The sequence below is a fragment of the Schistocerca nitens genome, chromosome 8 (assembly GCF_023898315.1).
Source record: "Schistocerca nitens isolate TAMUIC-IGC-003100 chromosome 8, iqSchNite1.1, whole genome shotgun sequence".
NCBI lineage: Eukaryota > Metazoa > Arthropoda > Insecta > Orthoptera > Acrididae > Schistocerca > Schistocerca nitens.
Genome location: NC_064621.1, coordinates 503,126,741 through 503,146,542, shown reverse-complemented (window position 1 = coordinate 503,146,542; position 19,802 = coordinate 503,126,741). Strand labels below are relative to the sequence as shown.

Below are 19,802 nucleotides of genomic sequence, written 5' to 3'. Positions count from 1 at the left end.
TCAAAATAATCAGTGATAATGGTTAAGACTGCAGTTTATCCAACATTGTTGTAAATTATACTAACATTTATCTGATTCGGTTAGCTCATAAATTCTACTTGCAATACAGTTTTTCGCATCATTTCTACTTTATTATTGACCGTACTTTGTTATTTTTCCAACGGTGTATCAACAGACAAGAACATTTAGTTACAAAAAACAGCACCACCAGTAACTCATGATGTACATCCTCAAAAAAGTTATTCCTATGAAATAAGAACATTGTTCATTATAAACGAACGTAACCAGTCGTAAAGAGCCTTTGACTTATCTTCTTCGAGAGTTATAATGTAGGGAACAAATTTTAACGTGAAACGAAGTGTACATGGTACCGAACGTGGCATTTTGTGAAACCAAAGCGCTGCGTTATGCTATTATTGATTACGTTAAGGGGAATGTGACGGGGAATTTGACTGAACAACAGTTGGAAAACGCCTCGTAGCCAATTTGACAACAATAGTTCGAAGAAGCCAAAAATGAAATCCAGCACGCCATACAGAAGCAGCTGCTGCTAGCCTTCTAGTAATGTCATGAGAAGATCATGACGAAATGCAAAGTGACGCAGACAAGATACCGGCAAGGCGCGAAAAACTGCAATTAACCATAAAGAACAAAATGTGTGAAGCCCTTCCTCCACGTGAGTACAAAAAAATTTCCGTTAAATTTCTGTTATGGGATAAACCACATGAATATTAAGATTGTCGGTTCAACTAAATACCTAGGAATTACAGTTACGAGGAACTTAAACTAGAACCTTCACAAAGAAAATATTGTGGGGAAGGCGAACAAAAGACTGGTTTTTGTTGGCAGAACACTTAGAAGCTGATACAAATATAAAGAGACTACCTACACTACGCTTGCCACTCCCTTTGGCGAGTACTGCTGCGAGGTATGGCATCTGTATCAGATAGGATTCACGGAGGGTATCGAAAAAGTTCAAAGAATGGCATCTCGTTTAGTGTTACCGCTAAATAGGGGAGAGAGTGTCACGGATACTGCAGGCGAGTTGGGCCGGCCGCGGTGGTCTTGCGGTTCTAGGCGCTGCAGTCCGGAACCGCGGGACTGCTACGGTCGCAGGTTCGAATCCTGCCTCGGGCATGGATGTTTGTGATGTCCTTAGGTTAGTTAGGTTTAATTAGTTCTGAGTTCTAAGGGACTGATGACCTAAGATGTTAAGTCCCATAGCGCTCAGAGCCATTTGAACAGGAGAGTTGGGATGATGATAATCATTAAAACAAGTGCATTTTTCGTTGCATTTTTCCCAAGTGCTGGTCTAGTATGGGTCGGCTGAAGAGTAGTCTGAAAGTAATTCCATCTCCCCTGCCAAACACTTAAGTGTTATTTGGAGAGTTGTCATGTGGATGAGGTCAAATTAAAAAATTATGTGTCATTAGTCTCCATCTACGTCTAAACTCTGCAAACCACTGTGAAGTACATGGCAAAGGTTATCTTCCACTCTACCAGTCAATACGGTCTTTCCCTGCTCCATTCATGTATGGAGTGCGGCAAGAACGAGTGTTTAAATGCCTCCGTGTGCACTGTAATTAAACTAGACTTGTTCTCACGATCCATATGGGAACGATACGTATGGGGTTGTAGTATATTCCAGGTTCATCATTTGAAGCCGTTGATCTTGAAACTTTGTAAGTAGGCTTTTGCTCTGGATGGTTTACGTCTATCTTCAAGAGCTTACCAGTCCAGTTTCTTCAGCATCTCCGTGACACTCTCTCACTTATCAAACAAACAAGTGTTAATTCGTGCTGCCCTTCTCTGTATACGTTCAATATCCCCTGTTAGTCCTGTCTGGTACGGACCCCATACACTTGAGCAAGATTCTAGGATGGGTCGCAAGTGTGACTTGTAAGCAATCTGCTTTGTAGACTGATTTCATTTCCCCAAAATTCTACCAAATAAATCGAAGTCTATCACTTGCTTTACCCACGACTGAGTCTATGGGATCATTCCATTTCATATCCGTACAAAATGTTACATCGGTATTTATATGAGTCATCGATATCCTAGTTGTGACTCATTAACGTGATACTTATATGCTACTACGTTTCTTGTTTTTTTTCATTTTATAAAGTGCACAATTTTAGATCTATGAACGTTTAAAGCAAGTTGCCAATTTTTGCTCCTCTTTGAATTCGTATCGAGATCTGACTGAATATTTATGCAGCTCCTTGCATGCAGTACTTTATTATAGGCAAGTGCATCATCTACAAAAAGTCTGAGGTTACTACTAATATTGTCTGCAAAGTCATTAATACACAACACTTCCCTGGGACACACCCGAAGTTACTTCTACATCTGTCTGTAATATCTCTTTGTATTCGATGAATTATTCTGATACAATTCTACCCTTGAATGACATTTACTTATTTTCTATCTTCATACTCGCAGAATCCATGCGCAAAGTAGTTTCATACAATAGCTATGCCATGAGCGCATAATTATTCTTTGTAGTACTCTCTCTGGTGATTGTTAGAAAAAGCTTCCGAGATTATCTTCGTGCCGATTAGCCTGAGCATTGTTTGAAGAATTGTAATCTGAATATTGAGATTTATGACAAAAGATAACTGATACGAAATTGTACGATTAAAAGGGAAATATATATAGATTGCTCCTTCATACAAAAGGTGTGTATTTGACATTTGAGAATTAATGATATTCATCGATATATTGCGTAGTTGTTAATCAGAAGGGAACTTCCGAAAGACTGGATAAGAACCTGCATTTAATAATCCAAGAGCTCCATTACTTCTTCGGAAGGTTAAACTTCATCAAAACCAAATATCCGCTTGATCTGAGGTTTCCAGACTGATTATACAACGCTCCCAAAAATACGAGGCATTTTATTTGTACAGATTAGCAGACTGCCGCAAAGCACGAGCCTGCAGAGAAGAAGAATCATCGCCTGATTTCATTCTAACAAGTAAAATTTCTGAATCATTTTGATTGACTGAGTTATGATTGTGTTTCCTATTATGAATGATTGATTGCTCGAACGAATTGAGATTTACATAACTACATAATTACATAGATAGGAGGAAAAGTTACATGTCGATATCTCTCCATATTTCTGTATTTCCGGAAAGCAATTGGCACAGTGCCCCATTGCAGGCTGTTAACGAAGGTACGAGCATATGGAATAAGTTCATAGATACGTTGAATGGCTCGAAGACTTCTCAAATAATATGACCCAATATGTTGTCCTTGACGGCGGGTGTTCATCGAAGACAAGGATATCGTCAGGAGTGCCCCAGGTGTGTGATAGGGCCGCTGTTGTTCTTTCTATACATAAATGATATGCCGGACATGGTGGGCAGCAATCTGCGGTTGTTTGATAACGATGCATTGGTGTACGGTAAGGTGTCGAAGTTGAGTGACTGTAGGAAGATGCAAGACGACTTACACAAAATTTCCAGTTGGTGTGATTAATGGCTGCTAGCCCTAAATGTGGATAAATGTAAGTTAATGCGAATAGGCAGGAAGATCAAACTAGTAATGTTTTGATACAGTATTACTAGTGTCCTGCTTGAAACAGTCAAGTCGTTTAAATATCTGGGCGTAACGTTGCAAAGCGATATGAGTGGAACGAGCATGTGATAACTGTGGTAGGGAAGGCGAATGGTCGACTTCGGTTTATTGCGAAAATTTAAGGAAAGAGTGGTTCACCGGTAAAGGAGACCGCATATAGGACGCTGGTTCGACCTATTCTTGAGTTCTGCTAGAATGCTTGGGATCCTTAGCAGGTCCGATTGAAGGAAGACACTGAAGCAATTCAGAGGCGGGCTGCTTGATTTGTTACCGGTAAGTTCGAACAACACCTAAGTGTTACGGACGTGCTTCGGGAACTCAAACGGAAATCCCTGAGGGAAGACGACTTTCTTTTTGAGACACACTGGTGAGAGAATTTAGAGAACCGGCATCTGAGGCTGACTGCCGAACTATTCTACTGCCGTCAACATACATTCTGCGAAAGGACCACGGACATACGGAGACAATCGTTTTTCCCTCGCTCTATTTGCGAGTGGAACAGGAAAGGGAATGACAAGTAGCGACACAGGGTACCCTCCGCCACGCACTGTACGGTGGCGTGCTGAAAATCTATGGAGATGTTGATGTAGATGTAGAATTTAACTTGCTGCGTCCTCCTTAATTCTCAATCCCGCCACAAATTTGGCTTGATACTCTATACGACCTTACTTCTGCTAATAAGCGTAGATATGGTACTGAGTCAAATGCTTTACTAAAACCAGGAAATACTGCGTCTACCTGATTGGCTTGATCCAACGCTTTTCTTAGGTCAATGTGAAACGTGTGAGCTGTGTTCCACATGATCGATATTTTCGGAATCCATACCGCTTGACATGGAGCAGGTCATTGTGTTCGAGATATCTCATTATGTTTGAGCTTATAATATGTTCCAAGATTCTACAACAAATCGGTATCAAGGAAACTGGACTGTAGCTTTGTGGATCACTTTTAAGACCCATCTTGTAAACGGATGTGCCCTATGCTTTCTTCCAATTACTTGGTGCAGTTTTTGATAGGAGGTAGCAACGATAAATTATAGTTAAATATAGGGCTAACTCAGCCACAAATTCAGTATAATAGAATATAGGGATTTCATGTGGCCTTGGGCCTTAATTCCATTTTAACGCCGGTCGGTGTGGCCGTGCGGTTCTAGGCGCTTCAATCTGGAACCGCGTGACCGCTACGGTCGCAGTTTCGAATCCTGCCTCGGGCATGGACGTGTGTGATGTCCTTAGGTTAGTTAGGTTTAATTAGTTCTAAGTTCTAGGCGACTGATGACCACAGAAGTTAAGTCGCATAGTGCTCAGAGCCATTTGAACCATTCAATTTTAACTATTTCCGTTGTTTCCCAACACCACTGACAGAAACACTTATTTCACTCAGTTTTCAGTAGTACGAAGATTAAAATAGGACAGTTTTTCCAGCTTGTCTTTGTAAAGGAACATTTGAAAATGGAGTTAAGCATTTCTGCTTTTGCTTTACTACTCTCAATTTGAGGTCCTGTCTCATCCACGAGCAGCTGGACATTAACTTTGCTGCCGCTAACAGCCTTTACATACGATAAGATTTTCTTTGGCTTTTGTAAAACATCAGTAGACGAATTTCTGATGCGGAAGTCACTGAAATCTTAACGCATTACTTTCTTGACAGCCAAACGCGTTTCATTCATCATCTCTGTCTATAACCCTCTGCTTTGTTTTAACATATCATGCAGTAGTTTGTGTTTCTTCATAAATTTCTTTACAGTGACTGTATACCATGTGGGGCTCTGCCATTATTAACGGTTCGACTGCGTACAAATCTACCCAACGGGCTGTCAACTATTCGTTTAAATTTGAACTGTAGTTCCTCTACATGTTACTGTCCTCTGATAAAAGCTTCACGTTCCTCATTAAGATGTGAAACTGTCCTTTTATATATACGTAGTCTTTTGAATATATGCATCTTTCTACAGGTATTGAGTTGCGCGTAATACCTTCGCAATCATTGTTGCCACAACTGCGTCGTGGTCACTGATACCAGTTTCGCTGAGGACATCCTCAAACTGGTCAGCTCTGTTTGTTGCCAGTAGACCAGAGTTGGGTTCCGAACCATCTGTTCTAGGTGGTTTTCAGAAAAGCCATTCAGCAGTGTTTCACAGGATGTCTTGTCACGCCCACCACTAAAAAAACAGCAATTTCCAATTGACTGTTGTATAATTAAAGTCTTCACCATTGATTACAGTATGATTGGGGAGCTAAGTCCAAGTGACCTGCAGTTTTCTCTAAAATTTTCGGTTACATCTAGAGGTGAGTCCAATGGTCGACGGTTTGATGTCCATTCCTGATATTAAGTCTTGCGTGAGTCCTTACAGTAGCGTTTATTGTATATTGTTTTCAACACCAATTTCGTGACTGTAGTTTATTTGCTTTGTGTTTTAACGTCTAACGTTCCTTCATTTCCAGAATGAGATATTCACTCTGCAGCGGAGTGTGCGCTGATATGAAACTTCCTGGCAGATTAAAACTGTGTGCCCGGCCGAGACTCGAACTCGGGACCTTTGCCTTTCGCGGGCAAGTGCTCTACCAACTGAGCTACCGAAGCAGAGTGAATATCTCATTCTGGAAACATCCCCCAGGCTGTGGCTAAGCCATGTCTCCGCTATATCCTTTCTTTCGGGAGTGCTAGTTCTGCAAGGTTCGCAGGAGAGCTTCTGTAAAGTTTGGAAGGTAGGAGACGAGATACTGGCAGAAGTAAAGCTGTGAGTACCGGGCGTGAGTCGTGCTTCGGTAGCTCAGTTGGTAGAGCACTTGCCCGCGAAAGGCAAAGGTCCCGAGTTCGAGTCTCGGCCGGGCACACAGTTTTAATCTGCCAGGAAGTTTGGTTCCTTCATTTGTTAGTCATTTGCTGTCGGCTATTTAGGCACGTACCGAAACGCCTAGTGTGTCATCTACAGTCGCAATAATAAATGCTTAGAAATGTACAGCTGTGTTCTGCTTCTGATGACGTCCATTGTTTGCAATGTACATTTTAAAGAGGTTAGTCGTACGTTTTTCTCCTGAATTTTGGCTGGCTTTTATGAGTCTCATAATGAAATCAGTCTCTCGTTACATTAAGCCACTTTAAACTATAGGATACACTCCACGACTAGATCAACGTGTCAATCCCAACGACTCGCATGCAACGTAATATCTCGTTCTTAAACAAACGAAACCTAATCCACGTTCTGAACAACCAAAACTAATGTGACGTTGAACTGAAAAACTACTAGGAATACAGGGACCGGCCGATGTTGCATGATGATTTAATTTTCATCTTGCAGCGGACTGTACTACCCAGAGATTCTGATTGCAAGTAGTCTGTCGCTACAAATACCAACGAACTTTCCAACATTGTAGTCTGTATTACCACAGATGAATCATTCTCAACTATAGTAAAATATACCTTCGTCTTGTTTTCACTTACCATTGTCCGCACTTCATTGCTTTATGAGATTCTCTAATGTGAAGCTCAAAATATTATGTCAGTAGTAGGACACCATATGTTAACCACTTTACCTCTGTTTAATATTTCTTAAGTTTTATGAGTTACAGTGTTCAGTAAACACACAGAAGAAAGTATTATTTAAAATTATCAAGCAATGGAGTGCCAACATAATCGACCTGCCCACACCATTTCCAACTGTCACGTACAAGTCGCTAATCCCTCTAGATCCACTACGACTGATACTGAACTGAGCTGAATTAATCTCTCGGCGGACGAACACGGCACCTCCGTGATTTATATTGCGATGTGTAGGTCATAGTTAAATCCGTGCCACACGTCACAGCATTAAAACTACTCGTGGGATCGACTAAAAGTTTTCTCGGCTATTTTCTTAATGGCTGCCGCTTTAATATCATATCGCCATGCAGAATTATTTATAAATACTAAGAATTATCTGTTTTGAGTACTCTCTACGTTTAGTAAATACCCACTATCATTTTAGGAAATAAAAAATGACTAATTTGCTGCATAATAAGAATTCTCAAATTATTACTAACCCGTCGGACTGGTTCCTATTGTAACCCATACAATGAGATCTGAGGATGATTTTATTGGAACCGAAAACGGTCATTTAAAAAAATGGTGCAATGTAGACGGACTCTCTAAATTTCTGTATACAGAATTAAGGAATTCGGATTGTCCATATGATCGGGTAATGGCAAATATACATCCTGAGAGTACGTCAAGATGATTTTCTCGCCTTAAGCATCATTAGAGAGCCATTTTAGGCCAGATGATGAGACGGAGAAGACCTGCAAAACGCGATCATAATTATGTTAGTTAGGCAACTTCGAGATGTCCGTAACAGGAGCGAACCAACTTTTCGTTTTATAAGAACTGATGACGGTTCTCTCCGAAAACAGTGTGTCAATTTTTGGAAAACATACAGTGTGAGTCACTAACTATTGCCTCCTAGAATATCTCCGAAAGTATGATAGTAGCTGAAACGTTTGTGGGACAAAAGCTGCATGGGGCAATGGGGGCCATAATACGACGTTGGTTTTTTGTTGCTACGTGAGACCGCTTCATAGATATGGTCAATTTTTTTTTAATGGGACGCTATACTTTGGTACTTCTTTTCTGATAGTTGCTATCGAGACGAATCGAGTGATGTGTAACAGTAAGGACTTTGAAGGTCAACGGAGGTCAAAAGGGTGGTATGAACGTCCATTTACATAAGCCGTTCCAAGTGATGACCATTGGTATCAATGCAGTGTTGCACTCTTTTTATTATGGATTGAGTGGCATTCCTTATCACTTCGGCACTTATCGAAGCACATGCTCTGACAATTCTCTCTCGTATATCGTGCAAATAGTAAATAATCGCCGAAACGGCGTATCAATCTAACGTGCCATTGACATGTAAACACCATTCGGCGGTTTCGCAATGCAACAGTAAAAGGAACGGTAAGACTAGTATCGTCGGATCGGACGAATGGGAATGATGTGTGCCTTCGAGAAACAAGTCGATATGCTTCTCATTTACAGAGAATGCCTACGAAATTCAGAGAGAGCTAGAGACTTATATTCTGAAAGATATCCTCAACGAAATCACCCTACCCGTCGTACATTTAGACATGTGTATGATAAATTGAGAACAACTGAATCTTTAACGCATCGGAAACTTATCCGGGAAAGGAACGTTACTAAAGAGGAAACGGTAATTGGTACTCTTGCCACTGTGGTTCGAGATTCTTGAGTCAGTTCGCGTCAAATCGCAAGGGAATCTGACATGAGCCAGAGTAGTGTTGTTCCTAATCTGCATCGCCATAAATATCATCCTTACCATATCAGTCTCCACCAAGAATTAACTGGTACGGATTGTACGCGTCGCATTGGATTCTGCCGATGGACTCAACTTCAGATTCAAAAGGATGACACATTTATTAATTCGATTTTATTTACTGACGAGGCTACATTCACTAACCATGGAAATGTTTATTTGTACAACATGCATTATTGAGCAACTGAAAATCCATGTTGGCTGTGGCAAGTTGCACATCAAATACCGTCGTCGGTGAATGTGTCGTGTGTGATTATGGACGACACATTTATAGGGCCCTATTTCATCGAAGGAAATCTTAATGGTAGGTACACATCTCAAGAGAATTGCGTGGTTGCATTCCTTCTGAGTTATCTGAGGTGTTTCGATTCTCTTTTGTCGCTTCCAAGAGTAAGCAACAAGTTCCGATGATGTATTATGTAACAATAATTTTAATAATATTTTAAACAACTTGCATTTACTTTTTCTTTACGTAGTCCACAAAGAAAGCAGGTAGCCTCCACAAGTTTCCAGGTCTTCCAGAACTTCTACGTTTTCCTTTTTTTTTTTTTTTTCTGTCGTATACATGGATATTTTGAACTTCTTCGGCATTTTCGAGTATGGTTCAAAACGAGTACAACACATGTTCTGTCTTTTAACTGATGTCTAATGGTTACCGAAGCATTTACTAATTCTACAGAGCGCCAACTCCTGATTTTATTTTTTTACGCAAGAGAATATTGGAAATGCACGTTCATCTGCAGCATTTGATATAGACAATGTTAGTGACGCTGCTGCAAAGTAGACAACATCCCAAAATAGGACATCACCACCAGCTGTGTATATATCTTATGGAACCTCCATCCCGAAACCTACAATGTTTGGCTGGGCTATCCATTCTGAGGCGATGTCACCCATTTTATCATTTATCTTTGGACATCTAGAGCTTGAGAAAGTGGAAGAGCACCTTGTCTATATTGGGAAGTTGCAGTAGAAGGATGAAGTACAGTCATCTTTTGCCAAAGTGCTATATTTTCTGGCAATTGCCCTTGAAATTCCCTACAATATTTTACTACCAACTTCTTGCACCTCTCAAAGACACCGGAAGGTCCTTCTGGCTTGAGAGTTGGTGCCATATACTGGAATTTATAACCCAAGTACAAGGCTAAAGTATGAATCAGGTGATCTTCAAAATAAATAGCCGAATACATAGCTAGCCAACGTGTACCAGAGAATCATTTAACTTTTTTGGGATGGTAGGTCGATATCATAGTCTGATAAAGCAGTTTGTATTGGTCCAGTCTCTTAGGACTGTAAGAAAACAAACAGTGCATTTCTCTAATAAGGAATTACAATTACCATGGAAAGAATGCAGCAGCTTTTTTGCACAAAGGTAAAGAGAATGACAAACACGCTTAAAAACAATTAAGTCAGAAACTATTTCTTTCAGAAGAGCAGTTACGAAACTATGGGCTCCTTCTATTACACCTACACCATAAATCCCAGTTCCCATCAAGTCTTCCACTTTTAAAACATCGTTTCCAGTTTCTTGTTCAGGACATTATAAATGGTTGGGGCATCACGAGCAGTTAATTGCAGAATGCAATACAATGTAGTTATAATGCACTTCTTCAAATCAGAAAGCTACCTAAGCAAAATCCAAAGCTGATTTTGATTCGTTACATCTGTACTTTTATTAATAATTAAAGAATACGGATCATTTCTTAAATATTCTTGCACGCTAGCACGGTTCACATTTTTAATTATCATGGTACATTTTGTGTGATGTACTTTCAAACCTGCAAAGAAATTGAAGGACCTATTATTGGCAGCAGTTGTAACTGATTTACACTATTAGTGGAGGAGTGGTGAGCAACATGAATGGCAACTTTTAAGTCTGCCCTTTTAATACAGTTCTTGATTTCAAGAGGTTTTATTTTTTAGCATGATATTGCTATTTTTCCATTTCAAGTTTTTCTTGGCGGTTTTTACTTTTTGCGTTATCTAGCAGATCCTTTTTATGAGCTTTAATCGTAGAATGGCACTATTTACAATAAGCTCTACATTCTTGACCGGATGGGTCAGTGGCAATCCAGCCTGAAAAGCAACGAAGAGGGAGGTAGGTTACTAATTAATAGCAAGCTCCTTATAACATGCATGAAACATATAGAGAGCAGTAATTAGTATTTATTTTTGCCGATGACATCTTCCGTTAATATTGTACAAGTCGAGCTATGTATTCATGCATTCACTCCAAAAATCCATTGCGGGAAAATACTAGGTAGAGATCAGTAGTTAGTATTTATTTTCAACGACGAAACCTTCCATTAAAACTCTGCTTGTTGATCGACGTACTCATGCATTAATTCGAAAACTCCATTCCGGGCAAATAGTAATTTTTAATATTCTCTAAAAAATCATTAATTTCCGCATGACGTATTAAGATGTAAATCGTACCAAATAGGCTACAAGCTAAGGTACATAACATCGTCACTGTTCAGCTACGCACATAATATAAAAAAGAAAACAGAGATAAACGTACCTTTCAGCAAGGGATGTGATTGTCACGTTTCGGTGTATCTCTGGAAATACTTTTTTGTCCCTTGATGTCATTTCACTTAATATATACACACACTTAAAACGCTTTCAAACATCAGTTCACAAGCTTCACTGTACCGTTCCTCTTTACTGATTGACTGCTACTTACTCATTTGATCCATACACTCTCTTTGAAGCCCCCGACTGTACGCAATCGGGGTAATCCCCAGTTCAATAACAGTTTCGGTTGCGGAAGCGGTCGTAAAGGAACGCTGCCAACTAAAAATCAGGAATAAAATACATCGGTGTAAGCTGGGACTACAAATTTTTTAATCGACATGCGTTATTCATATTCGAGAAAACCCAAAGAATTCCTCACAAATCATGCTCCCCTCGTATTTTTCCCTCTGAAGCACTTAATCCCCCTATATTCCCCTCTAAGGGAGCTGATTCCACCAAAATTTAGGAGGAAAGCCCTCAAGGTGGCAAGGTGGCAACACTTTAGCGGAAGAGAGACGAACACCTAATCACGGGTCCCAAATGGGGAAATCCACTGACAAAAATCTACTCTCACAAAGGGCAGACTGTTATGGCCTGACGCCTTTGAACGATCACCTCGTAAACGGCGGTGCTGATCAGCTGTTTGCGTGCTACTGTCGTGAGCACCTACGGAATATGGTTGAAGGAAGGTGAGGCCACAGGTAGGCGACAAGGTGTTGGATATCCACGACTCATCTCAGAACACGGAGTAGCAGGCTTGCGCAGTAGGCAAGGACGTGTGGCAAACCTAACGACAAAGTACAGCACTGGTGCAAGATTTTCGGAAGACACCACCCAGCGTAGATTTTCAACATACTGTGCAACAAAAGACGAACCTATGTGTTTCTATGTTGACTGAAGGATGTCGTCAATTACAATCGCTGTGGGCACGGGATCGTCGCTATTGGCCTGCGGATCAACGGGAATGCGTCGCCCGGTCGGATGAACCTCGTTTGTTGATACACCGGACCAAATGCGTCAGAATGTGCCACCATTCAGGCGAACAGCTGAGTAGTCAGTCAGTTAGCGAGTCAGTTTACAGGTATACGTAAACATGATCAGTGTTAACATTAATCAACACATCACTTTTTGGTCTTGCCCATGCCAACTTTTATTTCATTATATTTTATTTTACAGCCAACCAAATTTTAAATAGGAATTAGTGCATGGATTAGAAGGAGTTGTCGAGGAGAAATCATTTTGGGTGAGATTTAAAACTTGCTTTGGTACCTGCCCGACATTTTACAGTACTAAGAAAACGATTAAAAATTTTGGTTGCTGAATATTGAAATCCTTCCTGATCCAATGACTGACAATAATATGCTGTTGTTGTTGTTGTGGTCTTCAGTCTGAGACTGGTTTGATGCAGCTCTCCATGCTACTCTATCCTTTGCTCTCCATGCTACTCTTCATCTCCCAGTACCTACTGCAACCTACATCCTTCTGAATCTGTTTAGTGTATTCCTCTCTTGGTCTCACTCTACGATTTTTACCCTCCACGCTGCCCTCCAATAATAAATTGGTGATGCCTTGATGCCTCAGAATATGCCCTACCAACCGATCCCTTCTTCTAGTCAAGTTGTGCCACAAACTCCTCTTCTCCCCAATTCTATTCAATACCTCCTCACTAGTTATGTGATCTACCCATCTAATCTTCAGCATTCTTCTGTAACACCACATTTCGAAAGCTTCTATTCACTTCTTGTCTAAACTATTTATCGTCCACGTTTCACTTCCATACATGGCTACACTCCATACAAATACTTTCAGAAAAGACTTCCTGACACTTAAATCTGTACTCGATGTTAACAAAATTCTCTTCTTCAGAAACGCTTTCCTGGCCTTTGCCAGTCTACTTTTTATACCCTCTCTACTTCGACCATCATCAGGTATTTTGCTCCCAAAATAGCAAAACTCATTTACTACCTTAAGCGTCTCATTTCGTAATCTAATTCCCGCAGCATCACCCGACTTCATTCGACTACATTCCGTTATCCACGTTTTGCTTTTGTTGATGTTCATCTTATATCCTCCTTTCAACACACAGTCCAACACACAGTCATCGGCGAACCTCAAAGTTTTTATTTCTTCTCCATGGATTTTAATTCCAACACCGAATATTTCTTTTATTTCCTTTGCTGCTTGGTCAATATACAGATTGAATAACATCAGGGATAGGCTACAACACTCTCTCACTGCCTTCCCAACCACTGCTTCCCTTTCTTGCCCCTCGACTCTTATAACTGCCATCTGATTTCTGTACAAATTATAAATAGCCTTTCACTCCCTGTATTTTACCCCCGCCACCTTCAGAATTTGAAAGAGAGTGTTTCACTCAACATTGTCACAAGCTTTCTCTAAGTCTACAAATGCTAGAAACGTAGGTTTGCCTTTACTTAATCTATTTCCTAAGCTATGTCGTAGGGTCAGTATTGCCTCACGTATTCCAACATTTCTACGGAATCCAAATTGGTCTTCCCCGAGGTCGGCTTCTACCAGTTTTTCCATTCGTCTGTAAAGAATTCGTGTTAGTATTTTGCAGCCATGGCTTATTAAACTGATAATCCCTTAATTTTCACATCTGTCAACGCCTGCTTTCTTTGGGATTGGAATTACTTTGTTCTTCTTGGGGCCTAAGGGTATCTCGCCTCTCTCATACATCCTGCTCACTAGATGGTAGAGTTTTGTTAGGCCTGGCTCTCCCAACGCTGTCAGTAGTTCTAATGGAATGCGCCGGCCGGCGCTAGAGTCTGGAACCGCGCGACCGCTACGGTCGCAGGTTCGAATCCTGCCTCGGGCATGGATGTGTGTGATGTCTTTAGGTTAGTTAAGTTTAAGTAGTTCTAAGTTCTAGGGGACTGATGACCTCAGACGTTAAGTCCCATAGTGCTCAGAGCCATTTTTTCTAATGGAATGTTGTCTACTCATGGTCGACTTAGGTCTTTCAGTGCTCTGTCAAACTCTTCACGCAGTATCATATCTCCTATTTCATCTTGATCTACATTCTCTTCCATTTCTATAATATTGTCCTCAAGCACATCGTTCTTGTATAGACCCTCTATATACTCCTTCCACCTTTCTGCTTTCCCTTCTTTGCTTAGATTTGGGTTTCCATCTGAGCTTTTGATATTCATAGAAATGGATCTCTTTCCTCCAAAGGTCTCTGTAATTTTCCTGTAGGCAGTATCTATCTTACCCCTAGTGATATGTGCCTCTACATCCTTACATTTGTTCTCTAGCCATCCCTGCTTAGCCATTTTGCACTTCCTGTCGATCTCATTTTTGAAACAATAATATAATGAATAATAAAAATTTATTTTCCTCTAGTGTTGTAGGTATGGATACCACTGTTCTCCTCAAACGTCGATGGATTATTTATGGCGAATTTCATTAGAAGATATATGTATTGTGACTGTATATTTAAAATGATCAACTCCTTGAAAAGGTGCCTACATGATAACCACAGATGAATAACTTACACATGCACAACTTCATGGATGTAGGCCCGTGGTGGTAGTATTATGCTATGGGGGAGAGTTACCTGGGCCTCCATGGGACCTGTGGCAGTAATCGAAGGTACCATGACAGCTGTGGAGTACGTGAACATCACTGTGGAGTCCCTGCATCCCCTCACGTTTGATGTCTTCCGCGACGCCGATGGCATCATTCACAACAAGACCACTGTCCGTGTCAAACGCCATAGGCGTGCTACAGTGTTTTGAGAAGCGTAATAGTGAACTCTCATTAGTGTCTTGGTCACTAAATTTGCCTGGTTTGAACCTGATGAAACACACCTGGGCTCTGTAGGGCGACATTTCAGCACTAACAAACCACCAGACCATAAATGACGGAAATTAAGTGGCCTGTGCGTAGAAATGTGGTGCTATGTACCTCGACTAACCGCCAAGAACTAGTTGGTTACATACTCATGAATTCAATTCACCGGGAACACTTATGGGGGATTATTTTACCACCAGGATATCTTACGTATGCTGATGTTACCGCGATTAAACCATGCATGTCCCCTGAGAATGTATCGGCTGTAGTTCCCCCTTGCTTCCGGGCAAGCCACGGTATATAATGACTGTACTGGCTAATGACACAAAGCCAGGGCAGGTTGCTGTGCCTCTTCAGAAACCGCACTTTCATCGGTCCTCTCCACAAAGGCCGTTGCGACGCGGTCGTACCTTCAGTAAGACAGTCTGCGTTTTGAGGCGCACAACTCATCACTTCGCATCAAGACCCATGGTTCGCAGGATTGAGGGGCAGGCGAGAAATGTGCCATGTCTTATGGTATCATATTTTTGGGGACCTCTAAGCGTTCGCAAAGACTATTCTCAGCCCAGAAAAATCAGTTATAAAAGAACGCTGCGTTAGTTCGCGTTATTCGGGCTGACCATTAATTTTTGGTGTGTGGCATGAACGCATTCTCATGATCTGCAACATTCACTGAATGTACTCTAGGCAAAAGAACTGTTTTCAGTCGGATAACACTTTGTTGAACAGTATTCAGAAATGATGCTGTAATCCGCAGTCTCTGTTTTCAGTGGTCTTCAAGCAAAACTAAAGCGTGCGAACACTAAACAAAACATCAAATATAAGTCGAAAGATTTTCTTATATCAAGTTACTTTTATTCTGTTATGAAACTCATGCAGTATTTTACAGACTTTTAGTGTAATGTATTACTTATTTCAATGCCCTATCCCTTGTATCAAACCGGCCTGTGTGGCCGAGCAGTTCTAGGCGCTTCAGTCTGGAACCGCGAGAGCTCTACGGTCGCAGGTTCGAGTCCTGCCTCGGGCATGGATGTGTGTGATGTCCTTAGGTTAGTTAGGTTTAAGTAGTTCTAAGTTCTAGGGGACTTATGACCTCAGATGTTAAGTCCCATAGTGCTCAGAGCCATTGGAACCATTTCTGAACCTTGTATAAAATTTCCGCATTTTTACAAAAATTTCTAATTACTTTTTTCGGCAGCGTGTAAATTAATTAGTGAGCCGTCTGCTGTAAGAGTAGTTTTGGCTCATATGTTCTAACGGAACTTTAAAAATAAATAAATGACGGTACTCGTGCAGAGAATGTATCAGAACTACATAGACAGTCTCTGGCCGAAGATTGTGGCTTACAAAACTCACACACCACTGGATAAAAAAAAGGAAAAAACTGATTGGCATTGAACGTACTGACAGGATTTCGTTAGTTCTATTAAAAGTAATCGTGTTGGTAATGTACTGATCTGACTATTTTCTTTCATTACTTGTTATTCGTAACCTTATCCATGTTGGTGTTGGAGTCTCGGATACAAATCGAAAGAAGTTTCCTTCATATGCTACGGTAAACGACGGCCCTTCTGACCACTTTCCTGCAGTCCTGCTTCACTGACGCTCAGTGTTCGTAGAATTGGAAAGTTGAGAGACTCTAAGAACGGTTTCGACAAGTGGGAGAAACAATCTGCTGTGTCAGAGATTTGAGCAGTACGAAAGCTGACGAAGAAACCGCAAGATATAGCATTCAGCTAAAATTCATATGCATGTAGGGAACAGTAGACACATTGGTAAAGTAGAAATTCATACATCCAGTGAATGGACTTTGATGATTTCATTGCAAACAATATGAACACAAAATTTATAGCAATTAGACAAGAAGCTGTAGAAAACTGCTTTGAGTAAACAAATGATTCGCTGTCTGGAAAGACGGTAGTTTTTGTTCTTCGTCTCTAATGAGTTGGATGTCAAGAAGATATTAAACTCTCACGTACCTCTCTACATTCTTTGCATCTTGAGTTACGTTTGAAGCATGCCTCAAATTACCTTTTCCTTATAATTACCTGCGACATTCACATACTTTTTAAGCTTAGGTAAGTGTTATTTTTATACCAGAACCGCTATAGTATTTCGTCCGTTCTCTCAACAACAAGACTTCTTCTTGATATTGGATGTACGTTTCATATCAAAGTTAGTATCGAATCGATGTTCGAGTCCTCCCTCGGGCATGGGTGTGTGTGTTTGTCCTTAGGATAATTTAGGTTAAGTAGTGTGTAAGCTTAGGGACTGATGACCTTAGTAGTTAAGTCCCATAAGATTTTACACACATTTTTTTTCGAATCGTTGTTCCTAGGAGTAAGTATCGGACTTTACGGTGGCTGAGACAGAATTTCCACAGGCACAGTTTTCGTGTGACATGCACAGTGTGTGGGAGGACATTACCACGAGTAAAACAAATTACAGCTTATACGTAGTCATTTCATGAAGAACCACACTTGACGCTTTCAGACAATGTTCGCGCACTGTGACGACAACACCCTTATGAAATAGAGGAAGTATATCCACAGTTGCGAATAAGGGCAACATCAAACTGTAGGCTGGAATAACGACATTGTATATTTGTGTCGGACCGAGACTCGAACCTGGATTTCCCGTTTGTCGCAAGCACGCATGTCCGAAGGAACATTACAACGTACTTATTCCAAATACAGGCACTACAATATCGTATTCATCAGCCGCTACCAGGCTAGCAACTTTCGATTAAATGGCTTCCAAATACGGAAATAAACAATAAGTGTGCGAAGGCAGGTTAATGACACATGGACGACGACATATGGAAGTTTGGGGCTGGTTAAGAAACGTGCACAGATAGCTGAAGTTATTAAAGCGACCACTCGTGACAAGCGGGACTTCTGGGTTCGAGCACCGGACCAAGACAAATTTTCGAATGTAGTCGTTTCATTCTAAAGTTGTAGGTTGCAAGTATTCGCAACTGCGACTACAGTTTATGTATAATGTTCATGAAGTTCGCTTTAAATTATATGCCTAGATCTTTTCTTCAGGCTTTTGTCTGATTCCGCCAATGTCTGCGAAAGGCTTTCCATTGGTTTCATTGTGAACAATACTTCGCGATAACGGAAGTTATAGAAAATGAGAGAACTGCTGACTACGAAACACAGGTTTCTTCTTAGTTCTGATAAACCACTATCTTTACTTCGCAGATAATCCTTGTCCTACACCAACTGAATTAGTAGAAACGTTGTGTAATTTTTCCATGCTTGTGATGAAGAAAGTGTTCGTAATTACAGCTTTTGCTATGGTGTTACAAGAAAATATTACAACGAGATTTAGAGAGAAATGGTGCGAAATGCTCTGTTTTTGAGATGTACGCCTCAGTAAGGGTGAGTGCTTACATTTATTGTACGCGATATCAGAAACCCCACCCAACAATGATCAGTATCTCTGGTGCTGTGCTAAATCAACCAGTAACCTTCTTCATATTTACAAATTTTGCAGAGGTTTATACATGTTGGGTGGACGTACAGACACAACGCCTCTATATAAATTCTGCCTCTGCTGTGGTGACTAGCATAGCTACAGGCACGCATAGCAGCCTTGCGACCCGCAGCCACCCATTTTGCAGGATGAATTTCCTGGCTCTGCGACATCGACACCTGCAAAATTCCTCTGCATGAGGTTCTCAGACGATGGTCTCCTTCTGCTGACACACTGGTATACTTTGAATTAAATAATATGCTTCGGAGGCACTTGGTCGGCTAGCAAATACACAACTGGCTATTAAAATTGCTACAACGAGAAGAAATACAGAAGATAAAAGGGTATTCATTGGACAAACATATTATACTAGAAGTGACATGTGATTGCATTTTCACGCAATTTGGGTGCATAGATCCTGAGAAATCAGTACCCAGAACAACCACCTCTGGCCGTAATAACGGCCTCGATACGCCTGGAAATTGAGTCAAACAGAGCTTGGATGGCGTGTACAGGTACAGCTGCCCGTGCACCTTCAACACGATACCACAGTTCATCAAGAGTAGTGACAGGCGTATTGTGACGAGTCAGTTGCTCGGCCACCATTGACCAGACGTTTTCAATTGGTGAGAGATCTGGAGAATGTACTGGCCACGGCAGCAGTCGAACATTTTCTGTATCCTGAAAGGCCCGTACAGGACCTGCAACATGCGGTCATGCATTATCCTGCGAAATGTAGGGTTTCGCAGGGATCGAATGAAGGGTAGAGGCACGGGTCGTAACACATCTGAAAAGTAACGTCCACTGTTCAAAGTGCCGTCAATGCGAGCAAGAGGTGATCGAGACGAGTAACCAATGGTACCCCATACCATCACGCCGGGTGATACGCCAGTATGACGTTGACTAATACTCGCTTCCAATGTGCGTTCACCGCGACGTCCCCAAACACGGATGCGACCATCATGATGCTGTAAACAGAACCTGGATTCATCTGAAAAAATGACGTTTTGCCATTCGTGCACCCAGGTTCGTCGTTGAGTACACCATCGCAGGCGCTCCTGTCTGTGATGCAGCGTCAAGGGTAACCGCAACCATGGTTTCC

The 19,802-nt window shown here is 41.2% G+C and overlaps 2 non-coding genes across 2 annotated transcripts; one reads left to right on the top strand and one right to left on the bottom strand.

The window, feature by feature from the left end:
* Positions 1 to 6,088: 6,088 nt before the first annotated feature.
* Positions 6,089 to 6,163, bottom strand: Trnas-cga (transfer RNA serine (anticodon CGA)). Its single transcript has one exon. It is a non-coding gene; the product is annotated as a tRNA-Ser (tRNA).
* Positions 6,164 to 6,340: 177 nt separating this feature from the next.
* On the top strand, positions 6,341 to 6,415 carry Trnas-cga (transfer RNA serine (anticodon CGA)). The gene has a single exon. It is a non-coding gene; the product is annotated as a tRNA-Ser (tRNA).
* Positions 6,416 to 19,802: the final 13,387 nt, after the last annotated feature.